This window comes from Lissotriton vulgaris, chromosome 10 (assembly GCF_964263255.1).
Source record: "Lissotriton vulgaris chromosome 10, aLisVul1.2, whole genome shotgun sequence".
NCBI classification, from domain to species: Eukaryota; Metazoa; Chordata; class Amphibia; order Caudata; family Salamandridae; genus Lissotriton; species Lissotriton vulgaris.
In genome coordinates, this window is record NC_141698.1 from 413,416,072 (window position 1) to 413,428,686 (window position 12,615).

Here is a 12,615-nt window from a genome sequence, read left to right on the forward strand (position 1 = left end):
ACCCGAGGGAAAACAATCCAATGCATAGATATTGCCTGCAACCACAGAAGAAAGACCTGGTCCAGTTTAAGGGATTTGCTGATTATCCCAAAGTGTTCTTTTAGCCTGGTATGCTGTATGTTATTGTCCACAGTGCTGCAGGGGAAATGTGCCCTGCTTAAGGACAGAGAAGAAGAAATACTGATATGCAGCATATACAGCTCCATGGCAGATTCTCTTGAATTTTGGATTAATGTGAAAAAAGCTGTTAACAACTGCCAGTAATTGAAATATAACCGAGGATGGGATTTTAGTTAAGTGCAACTTACTGTTTAAAAAGACAAAGTAAGTTTCAATCAAGACCTCTCAATGTTTATAATACATTAATGGCACTTTATAAATATATAGGTCTAAAAGATCCTTGGAGAATAATGCATTCTACAGGTTAAGAATTTAGGGGTTGATTTGGGTGTGGGGCCGACTTTCATCCACCAACAGACCCTATCGTAAATGGAACCGCCCCAACAGGCTGTTGGTGGTCCTTATCTAGGCATTACAATGCGACCGCCGCCACGGCGGTTGCAATGCCTTTATTTTGTATTGTGGCAAGTGCTGGTGGCTGCAGCACATGCCGCAAGATAAAAAGGGGTCACTGCACATATCCCTGTACTATTTGGGAAACACCATGCGGTGACTGCCACTTGGTGCAGGGATATGTAGGGGGTAGCATTGGTGCCCCCCCATGGCCCATGTCTAAGGGCCAAGGGGGAAGTGAGGCTACTACCAGCCCCCAAAGTCCTTCTCCGCCTGCTTTTTTATTGCGGGTTAACCGCCATGAAAAGCCGGCTGAAAGGGACATTGTAATCCCTACCACAGTGCCTGGTAGGCACTGCCACCGTTGTAGGGATATGAGTCCCCTCTAATGCACCAGTAGGCTTAAGGAGCCCGTCAGATGTGTGACGGTCGGTCTTTCCGACCACCAACAAACCACCCGCCATCCTAATGTGGCTGGTGGGAAACTTGCTTAGTATGGAGATGAGACCGCCGCCGACGGGCTGTCCCTTAATGTCTTCTGCTTTGCCCCTGTCATGCTCCTTAACTGACTATTTATTAGTCACACAAGAACTCTGTAAAAGTACAGAACAATTATCCTATTTACATGTCTGATCATTCCTGGGTGAAGCTTGTCAAAGAATTAACCTAATTCTCAAATAAAAATTATGTAAATTAAAACATTATTTTATTAGCAGCATTTTTTTTTTACAAAATTCATTGATTATTTTAAAAACAGTGGGTACAGTATCCAAGATTAGAAGCTTTTCTGGGATACTGTGAAAGCTACAGTCACAGACACTTGCAGTGGAATTGCAGTGTACAAGATTAGGAAATGCAATACAATTTTAATCAACCTAGAAATAGATCTCTCAAGGCTTGAAAATTGCCACATATGCTCTGTTAAACATAATCAATATTTAAAAGTGAGATTGCTAAAAAACATGAGCACATTAAGATTCGGTCCAACAATTCTAGCTGGTATCTGACAACACTACAGTTATTGGTGGAGCAAATAAAATGGTCCAATATTACCACATTTAAGGTTAAAAAGGAAGGGGATGTGTCCAAAGATGGAGGAATTGTGCCAATACTGTAGGATTTCTGTAAATATCTCTATACACCTACATCATCAGTAGAACAAAAAAAGATGTATATGTTCTTGGATTGTATATACCTCCTTATGCTTAGTAAAGAGGGAATGAACATAAGGAGAACACTGTTCAGAAATCTGAAATCCAGGAAGCCATTTATTTACTTCCAATGGGTAAAGCTCTAGGTTCGTATAACCCAACCAACTGTTTGAAAAACGCAAAACGCTTTTTGTTACCATTTCCCATCATATGGACAAGCTCTATAAGTTCTCAGAAAGTGAGAAGACTATAATACATTGTCAAGTGCCTCAAATCATATTGCTTTCTAAAGAAAGAGTCCCTCAACCCTTCCAGTTTTGGTGTGATGTCTTTATTGAATTCGGATTTTAAGATATATGCCTAGATCTTAACAGTGAGACATCAAATATTATCACTGATATAGTATTGCGATCATAAATGAAAAACTGAGAATGTTTCTTGCAGAAGAATTGAGTGCAGAGTGACAAATGAATAGATGAAGTGCAGTTAAATAAATAATTGATCATTTTAAACATCTCTTCTTGTTTGTTTAAAGCCAGAATTAAACTATTAGAGTAATATTCTTTGTAAGTGAAGTCAATAATGTTTTTAAACAACAACAGCTTGTTTTTATTAACTGTTTTGCATTAGAGAGAAATTCTGGTGCCACTTACATTCAGCTGGTCCTACTTCTTATGCGACCCTAAGCAATTTCACAGGAAAACCAAGAAGAATGTTTTGATCTATCTGAGCCTTTCTCAAAAGAGATAGGAACTAGAAGTAGACCAGCATATATGACTGAAGTAACGTGTGTAGGAGCAGTTATCTTTGGGAAAAGAGGTTAAGCATTCTTTCAGTTGCTGCCATTTTCTTGTCATGTGAGGGCCTAGTTGCAGGCCCTGTTTTTTGGGAGTTGTTAATATTACATTTAATGAATAAAATGAATGAGAGAATGACAAGTCCATATTTGAATTGCAAATTTGTGGGCACACATATTATTGGTAATTGCCCATACAACATCTATCATATTGCTAGCAAAATGGGTAGGAAAATAGACTTATTGTGCTAAACTGCAGTTTTCAACAAGTAAGCAGATGGCAAACTGTTGAGTTGTCAGCTTTAACTAGATAAAGATTATATCAACTGTTAGAAATTGGGTCTCAAGTTGGCAGTGGTTTGGACCCTGTTCAAGTAAGGACCCTCACTCTGGTCAGGGCAAGGGAGTCAAATCAAACAAAGCTTTATTCGAGTTCTATAAGGGAAAATCATAAAAGCACAAACAGTACATTACATCACATTTAATTTTAACAGTTGAGGTTAATATTATTTACACCCCTCTTACATGTTTACTTTGTTGAAATATTAAAACTGTCACATTAAGACTGATTCCAGCATTTTACTACCCTTGTTAAAACCATTGATAAAATCCACGTTACATACTCATCTTGTGCTAGAAATGCAGGGCGACATTGTCTAATACCAAACTTTTTTAAAAGCGGTAAAATCAATTTTTTCCTTTGAACATTATAGAATTTACAAAATAAAACCATGTGAAGTGTTGTTTGCTCTGAGCAATCATCACAACAGCACAATTGCATAACTTTTGACCAGTTGTTCATGTTTGGGAAACTGGTTATTCTATGTAATATCCCAAGTCTAAATCTTGTCAATAAAAATCTATTGTATAAACCACAGACACTTAAAAGATGAAGTTGCATACTATAAGTAATTAGAATCGTTTGATCATACAATTCTGTGGGCTTCATTATTTCTTCCAATAGTCTAAGAGTTTTGAGCAGGTTCAAGCCTTTTGCCTTTAACATTTTTCTTGCCCAACTAGTCATTGTATTCGGCTTGGTAAAAAACTCCGGGTGGCCTAAATCAAGCATGAAATCCCGCACATACTTTAGCCATGCGATTCTTAAAAGCACCTTCGAATTTAAAAATATCTTTAAAAATTTCCCTATTAAGATTAGTTTCTTCAGATGTCCATATCCTATGCCATAGTTGGAGTGGTTCCACTTTTATGAGATCTGTTAGTTATGAGACCCCCAATTCAGAATGGCAAACGTAAGTGGAAGTTCTACCCAGTACCGCCAAAATATATTTTAAATACAGATTTTCAATAACTTGCAATGCTTGAATATCAGAATATTCCCATACCCCTTCACCATACATACACGTCGAGATGCGCTTGGCCCTATATATTTGTAGTAGCTCATGTGGAGGCCTCCTGCCCAACTTTTTTAAAAAATGTACTAAGGCGGCAGTAGTTTTCATAGTTTTCATAGTTTTCTTAGGCGTATAATACAGCCTATTAGCAACATAAAAGTGGTTCTTTTTAAGAGAAGCCGGTTTAACAAACGTATATAGGGTTTGAAGAGATAGGGCATATAGATTAACAGATGCGTCTCCCAATACGGTTGAATTCCAGCCTCATTTCCATGGCCCAAGATATCAGTGGTGACCAGATGTGATTATCACTATTATCTACCAAGCCCTGGTCCAATCGTGCTGTGCCCAATGCCGCACCCAACCAATTCTCATAAAGCGGAGGTCTGGGGTCTTTCCACAATTCACAGATCTCCCTGCGAGCAATCCAAATCAAGCAGAAAAAAGAACCCACTTGCATCTCAGAAAGCTGACTTACAAGATCATTATCCAAACCAAAAATGACTAGGGATAGGTTCAATTTCAGCTTAAGTTTAAAAATGCCTTCCAGGGCACGATCCACATTATACCAGAAGTCTCTTAAATGAATACATAAAAAAAATATGTATATCATCCGCCTCAACCAAATCACATCTAGGGCACCTGGGAGGTGGGCAGGGAGCGAATTTTGCAATTTTCTTAGGCGTATAATACAGCCTATTAGCAACATAAAATTGGTTCTTTTTAAGAGAAGCCAGTTTAACAAACTTATATAGGCTTTGAAGACATAGGGCATATAGATTAACAGGTGTGTCTCACAATATGGTTGAATTCCATACCAGATGAGAAGGGGGAAACTCTACATCCTCTGCATCTAATAGGCTCCTATACCAGAATAGTTCAAGTTCAAGAATTTGTATAGTGCGCTACTCACCCAGAGGGTCTCAAGGCGCTTAGGGAGGGGGTTCATTATTTTTTGAATAGCCAGGTTTTAAGTTCTTTTCTGAAGGAGATGTGGTTCTGTGTGAGGCGGAGTTGAGTGGGGAGTGAGTTCCAGGACTTGGCCACTAGGTAGGAGAAGGATCTGCCTCCCATGGTGGACCTTTGGATACGCGGGACTGAGGCGAGGCCTTGATTGGAGGATCTTAGTTGGCGGTTGGGTGTATAGAAGGATAGTCGAGTGTTGAGGCATTCGGGTCCTAGTTTGTAGAGGGCCTTGTGTGCGTGGGTGAGGAGACGGAATGTTATTCTCTTGTTGACGTGAAGCCAGTGGAGGTCTTTCAGGTGGCCGGTAATGTGATCTTGGCGAGGGATGTCCAAAATGAGTCTCGCCGATGCGTTTTGGATGCGTTGGAGTTTTTTCTGTAGTTTGGCTGTAATTCCGGCGTAGAGGGTGTTTCCGTAGTCTAGTCGACTCGTAACCAGAGCGTGGGTGACAGTCTTTCTTGTCTCGGTGGGGATCCAATGGAAGATTTTTTTGAGCATGCGAAGTACGTTGAAGCAGGAGGATGAGACGGCGTTAACTTGTCTGGTCATCGAGAGGGAGGAGTCTAGGATGAAGCCTAGGTTGCGAGCGTGGTCTGTGGGTATGGGTGCGGAGCCCAGGTCCGAAGGCCACCATAAGTCGTCCCAAGCAGAGGGGGATGATCCTAGGATGAGCACTTCCGTTTTGTCTGAGTTAAGTTTTAGGCCGCTGTTTTTCATCCATATGGCTACTTCTTTCATGCCTTCGTGAAGATTGGTTTTGGCGGTGTTGGGGTCTTTGGTGAGGGAAAGGATCAGCTGGGTGTCGTCAGCGTAGGAGATGATGTTGAGGCGCACGATGGAGGCGAGTGGACTCATGTATACGTTGAAGAGGGTGGGACTAAGTGATGATCCTTGTGGTACACCGCAGATGACTTCGGTGGCCTCTGATTTGAATGGGGGGAGGCGCACTCTCTGGGTTCTTCCGGCGAGGAACGAGATGATCCAGTCCAAGGCTTTACCTTTTATGCCAATGTTGCTGAGGCGTTGTATGAGGGTGCTGTGACAGACAGTGTCGAAGGCGGCGGAAAGGTCGAGTAGAATGAGGGCCACTGTTTATCCGTTGTCCAGTAGTGTTCGGATGTCGTCTGTTGCTGCGATGAGGGCGGTTTCGGTGCTGTGTTTGGCTCGAAAGCCGGACTGTGATGGATCGAGGGAGTTGTTGGATTCCAGGAAGGTGGCGAGTTGGCTATTGACGGCTTTTTCAATGACTTTGGCCGGGAATGGGAGGAGGGATATAGGGCGGTAGTTTTTAAGTTCAGAGGGGTCTGCTGTGGGTTTCTTCAGGAGGGCGCTGACTTCGGCATGTTTCCAACTTTCTGGGAAGGTAGCAGAGTTGAAGGAGCAGTTGATGATGTCAGGGTGATGGGGTGCGATGATGGAGTCTGCTTTGTTGTAGATGTGGTGGGGACATGGGTCGGTTGGCGAGCCAGAGTGGATGGAATTCATTAGGCGTATGGTGTCTTCAGTGGTGATTGGGTTCCAGGCGTTAAGGAGGTTGGGGGGCGGTTTAGGTTCTGAGGGCGGTGGAGAGGATTGTTCGTTGGAATTGTTTACGAAGCTGTTATGTATGTCGGCAATTTTGTTGTAGAAGAAGGAGGACCATGAGTCGCAGAGGTCTTGGGAGGGAGTGATGTCGTTTGGGGCTGCGGTGGGGTTGGTGAATTCCTTGACGATGTTGAATAGTTCCTTGCTGTTATGGGCGTTGTTGTCGAGCCGATTCTTGAGTGCTGATTTCTTGGTGGATCGAATCAGCTGGTGGTGTTTGCAGGTGGCTGACTTGAAGGTGGTCATGTTGTCAGTGGTTGGGTTTTTTCTCCATGTTTTCTAGAGAGTACGGCAAAGCTTCTTGGATTTCGTGAGGTCATCGTTGAACCAGGGGGCCTTTTTGTTGTTTTGTTTGGTGTGATGGTTTTTCAAGGGTGCTAATTCGTCAGCGCTGTGAGTGATCCATTGTTTGAATTTGATGGCAGCTTGGTTTGGGTCCGATGAGAAGGCGGGTGGGTTCTGGTTGAGTGATGTGAGGAGTTGGTCGGTGGTGATTTTGTTCAATTTTCTCCGGGGGATAGGTTGTGGGGGGTTATGGGTCGAGGTTGTTTTGTAGCTGAAGTGAACACAACAGTGGTCCGTCCAGTGGAGAGCTGTGGTGTGATCGAAGGAGATGTGTTTGCTGGAGGTGAAGATTGGGTCGAGCGTATGTCCGGCTATATGGGTGGGGGTGTCAACAAGTTGTTTGAGGCCGAGATTGGTCAGGTTGTCCAGATGGGTGGTGGTGTTGTTGTCGTTTTTCTTTTCCAGGTGGAAGTTGAGGTTTCCTAGTAGAATGTAGTTCTCGGAGGCGAGGGCATGTGGACTGATGAAGTCAGTGATGTCTTCGCTGAATTGTTTACGGGTTCCTGGAGGTCTGTAGATGAGGGTGCCTCTAAGTGTGGTTCTGGGGTCGGTGTGGATCTGGAAGTGGAGGTGTTTGGCGGTTGTAAGGTTATCGTCGGAGCTGGTCGTGATTTTGATGGTGTTCTTATGGACAATTGCGATGCCTCTTCCTGTTTGGGTGGTGCGGTCTTTCCGGATGATCTTGTAATTGTCAGGGATGGCAATGGCTATGTCGGGTGTTGATGATGCGTTCATCCATGTTTCAGTAAGGAAGGCGACATCCGGTGATGTAGTTTTCTTGGGGATACATTCTGAAGTATATACTCAATCTCCCAATTTCCACCTATATGCTCCTTCTCTGCTGAAAACAAGGAGCACAGTTGCAGATATTTAAATCTAGAGAAGGAGTCGCCAATTTTAGATCTTAAAACCTCCCAAGGAAGGACTCCGTCAGATGATATTAGGTCGTACCAGATCATGATTCCTACCTTCTTAATGGGGGACGCTAAATTATCTTCCAAACACACAGGCCGTCCCGGGGAGCCCCAGATTGGAGCAAAGTCTGAATAATATCTTATCCCCCATCTCGCCTTGACTTTATGCCACACATTGAGTGCTGATTTTAAAACCTTTTGGCGAACCTTCTTAAAAAACCTTGGCACCTCGAACTTATACAGGAATCCGAGACCCCCTCCCTCAGAGTTAGCCATGACCCTCAGAATCCTCCCCCAGTTGGTCTCACCGGGACTTGAAAGTAGGCAGCGTATATTTTTAAACTGGAAGGCAAGAGAATACCAGAGCACGTCAGGGAGGGCTAGACCGCCCTTTAAGAGTCTTCGTTTTAACTTCTTACAGGATAGCCTGGAGTTTTTATTAGACCATATGAAGCTGTCTATTTTACTTTGGATTTTACCCAAAAGCTTACCTGGGAAGTCAAGGGGAATAGTGCTAAATAAGTACGTCAATTTAGGCAGAATAACCATTTTGACAAGATTTACATGGCCATTGATGGTGAGGGGCAAATTCTGCCATCTAGAGAAAAGATTATCAATTTCCTTAGCCACTTTCCTCAAATTAATCAGGGCGATGTTACTTAGATCCTGTACTATAGTTATCCACAAGTACTTAAGCTCCTTACTGTAGCTTCCGGACCAGTTATCAACACCCCAGCACATTACCTCAGTCTTGGAGGAGTTAACCAAAGAGTGCAGACCAAATTCCTTCAGGGTAGTTTCTACCTTGGGGAGCACCTCCACTGGATTGTTAATATAAACCAACCGATCGTCCGCATATAAGGCTAATTTGCACCTGTATTCTGAGGCTTGGAAGGGAGTAATTTGTTCATCCAGTCTGAAAGCTTGGGCAAAGGGGTTCGATATAGATATCGAACAATAGGGGCGAGATAGGGCACCCCTGTCGTGTTCCCCTTTTTATACTAAAGCTCGATGTTGGTGAACCATTTAGGAGGATAACTGCAGAGGCGCCCTCGTAGCATCTAATTTCTTGATTGGGCCAACAATCATGTTTCGACCCTCACCTCTCAATGTTGGTAAGGCCTTGTTTTTCAGCCACTCCTGAATACTATTGGGACTTGAAGTTGTCTCCTCTCTATATAGTTTGGAAAACACAGAAAGGAGGCACCTTTGCATATCCTCTTGATTACAAGAGGTTGCACCCGTCTCATCTATGATCCATTTGTTGATGTTGTTCTTTACTCGGTCCACCTTTACCTTCCATGCCAGAATGGCTCCTGCTTTATCTCCATATTCATAGTTCTCCATATTATGCACTAACCATTGTGCCTTTACTTTTTGGTCTAGCTTTCTCCTGTACTCTTGTCGCAGGTCCTTCAGGTCACTAAGAATTTGTGTCAAGTTGTCAGGTTGATACCTCAACCTAGCTCCTTCTAGCTTAGATATCTCTCTTTCCAATTTCTGGAATTATAGCGCCTCTCCCCTGTGCTTAGCGCATATCAGGCTATGTAACAGGCAGCAAATGTGGGCCTTAAATGCGTTTCAGATGTAGTCGAGTGATGTTGAACCCATATTTTCAGAGAAATACTTGATGGTAGATGTTTTAATAGCACTGATTATTTCCTGGTTAGATAGCATGGCCCTTTTTAGTGTCGACCTAGTAGTGGAATTAAACTTAGACTTATTCCCTAAGTATGAAAAGGTGATAGGGGCATGGTCAGATAAAATACTTGGGAGAATGGCAATATCTTCTAGATTCTCCAGGCCCAATCTATCCGTGAGGATATAATCAATTCTAGAGGAGTGGCCGTGCTTTTTACTAAAAAACGTGAAGCCTGGTTCTGTGCCCTACTTAGCCCTCCACTAGATAACAACACAAGAGCCAATGCTGAGAAATTCCTTTGGCCAACACGGCTTGATACACATGGAAGTTTAGATTCAATCATAAACAACCTGCTCCACTTTTTAGCAATTAAAGAAATTTATTCTTTTTCAATATTTTTACCTTTTTCGAGACACAATATTTTAGTGCATGGAAAAAAACACAATTTTTATGTACAATATATACAACAATATCGTGAATAACAAAGAACGCATTTACACACTTCAAACATACATAGCCTTTCAGTCATACACAACACATTCATACACAATGGTCAAAACAACAACAACAACAAAAAAAACGTGAGTCCACGTATCGGTCATGAGTACATTGAAGGAATCCTTTGTGATTTCACTATTTTAAAGTTTTTAAACTGTTCAAGATGAGAATCCACTTCTCTTTAAGATGGTGAAGGGACTTGTTTTAACGCAAAGCGTGTAGACCAGATACGGGGATTGGGTGGTCGACGCGTTTCGAACCCCTATGAATAATGGGGTTCTCCTCAGGACCTATATTGGGTCTTAGCCACTGATCCAAACGTCACAGTAATTGCAGACGGAGAATCAAGAAATTCAAATGCGGAGATTCAAAAGATTTCCAAAGTGGAGTGCACACAGGGGCTGCAGTCGCGTTGCCTGCTAACTTGCCGTCAGTTCCATGCTTCTCCTTAATCACGAAGGGAAGGGCTGCTTCGCCGCGGTGAAAAGGAAGGCATCCGTCCTTGATTCCGGAGTGCGGGAAGAATCACATTTGTTAGCCTTGCTGAGTTATGAGTCAAGACCCTAGTGTGTTTTTTTTTTTTTGTCTTTTCTACTTAGCCCTCCAAGCGTCTACCAGTCAGAGCTCATGGATCATATTGATCATTGCCCAACGCGAGCAGGGAGCGGCAACATGCTGACTATAATTTGACCTATCTTGAAGGGGATTAAGAAGGACATTAAAATCACCACCGATTACTACCGGAGTGGTGACATCTACTAATTTGGTCTGCACTCTGAGTAGACAGGCAGGATCATCGACATTAGGGCCATAGTAGGACACCATAGCAAGCTCGGTCCCCCCGATGGCCGCCTGCACCAAGATCCAGACGAACCCTTAATAATTATACCCCACTCTTGCTTCCGCTACCACTTCCTTTCCTGATCTCATTTATTAGAATATCAACTTCCTCTATTTGGCGCAGATTATACATGTGGTTATTCCGCATGAACCGAAGGGATGCCGGGAATCTTAACTGTGTCTTAGCCCCCAACGAATTAAAAATTGCCATCCTCTTGCCCAATTCCCACTGCTTTGTGGCAGTGATATGAGAAACATCAGAATGAATGGAGAATGAGAACGGGCTGGAGAAGGAAGTGCACTTAAAATGACCAGCTTTCAAGGCCAAAGACAAGATTCTCTCTTTTATAGCATACGTGAGGAAGTTCACCAAGATTTTCCTTGGGCGCTCTTTTCCAGGGTTTCTCCTGTACGGATCGTGGTGGACCCTTTGAATATCGGCCATCAAATCCAAATCCACCTCTGGAGAATCATTTAAGATAGTTACTTTCAAGAGAGAGACTACAAAATTCTTAATGTCACCCCCTTCAAGATCTTCAGGAACATTTAGAATTTTCACATTATTTTTCCTGGAATGATTTTCAAGGCGCTCAATATCGTCCTTCAATTCCCTATTTTGGTGGACCAGCTTGTCCATTGTAGCAGAAGAAGAGCACACTGCCTCCTTAATCTTAGGGATCTCTGCCTCAAGGGCATCCGTTCTCTGTGAGACCTTTTCAACTTTCTGTGCCAGTAGCTCACAAGAGGCCTGAATAGCGACTTGATTGGCCTCTGAGATTGTAAATCTACTGCTGATATCCTCTTTCAGACCTAACAGGATGTCAGCCAATGTCCCAGGTGCAGTCGATATCGGGGCAATGGGTGGGGGGGGGGGGGGGGGGGGGGGAGGCCCGGCCAATTGAGTCCCAGATGTAGTAGATGTAAGGACCACTTCTCCCTTCTCCAGTGCAATTCTACAGTCATTTCCCTGGTCAGTACCCTGATTTTATAATGCCGAAAAGCTATTTGATACTTCAACTTACGGATGCACAATTGCCTGTTGTTCTTGTAGTGCACTCCCCTCCCCAATACCATTACTAAACGAGCTCGAAGAAGGCTGAAGGTTTTCTACCCCAGCAAGGGTGCCAGGTAGGGTAGCAATAGAAGCGGTAGAGGTGGTGGCCATAATGGTGTTTTTATCTTGCCCTCGGTCGGAGGTGGTAGTGGAGAGAACCTTGCAATAAGATTTTAATGATGGCGTAATTTTAAGGTTAGTGGAAGCCCCCCCTCTAGCTTTTTTCCTGCCTCTTCCCTTACCAGGAGGTGTACTTTCCACAGTATGACTACACTCTCCCTTTCTAATGACAGCCTTAATTTCTATTATTGGGGCGAGATTACGAGAGGTTTAGGTACGACTGAAACATTACCCTATTACGTAGGGTGTATCGGCTGACCACAGGCTCAGATGTGGATATTGCAGTGTTGCAGTTCGAGGTGCTACAAGTAACAATGCTAGTAACACTGCAGACTCACTTCTCCATGCATATCTCCCGTTCTTGGCTTAAATCAGTCTTAGTCCCAGCTGTTCCAGCTAGTAGCTCTAAAAACCCTCTGCCTCCTACACTTTCCACCAGTTTCTGAGCCACTACACCCCCACCACAGACCCCCGAAGGGGAAGAAAACAAGGCGGAAGCTAAGCCCCTGGAGCCCCACAAAATCCGCTCCTGGAGCCTCCAAGCCTCACCTCGGCCTCCGTACCAAAAAACTCCAGCTGCGCCGTTTTTTGTGTTATCAAAGCGCCAGGCTTCACCCTCTGCCCAGGCTCTCTCCACGCTGCTCGCTCGACAGAGTGCTGATCCAGGGGCGTCTTCAAAGTGGTAGAAGACAGACCCCCGAGGGAAGACTGCCGAAGCTGCCGCCTGGAGTTTCTCCACCTCCATTCTCTTGTTGCGCCCAAAGCACGGAACCACGGAGGCTCCAACACCGCTCCTCCCACGGCGTTGCACACCATCGAGTTCAGCCTCGCAGGAAT

The 12,615-nt window shown here is 43.8% G+C and overlaps 1 protein-coding gene across 4 annotated transcripts in view; it reads left to right on the forward strand.

Annotated features, from left to right (window-relative positions):
* The window catches only part of MAPK8IP3 (mitogen-activated protein kinase 8 interacting protein 3), a 599,057-nt gene that overhangs the window by 228,789 nt on the left and 357,653 nt on the right, over positions 1-12,615 (forward strand). The gene's annotated exons all lie outside the window — the stretch shown is intronic.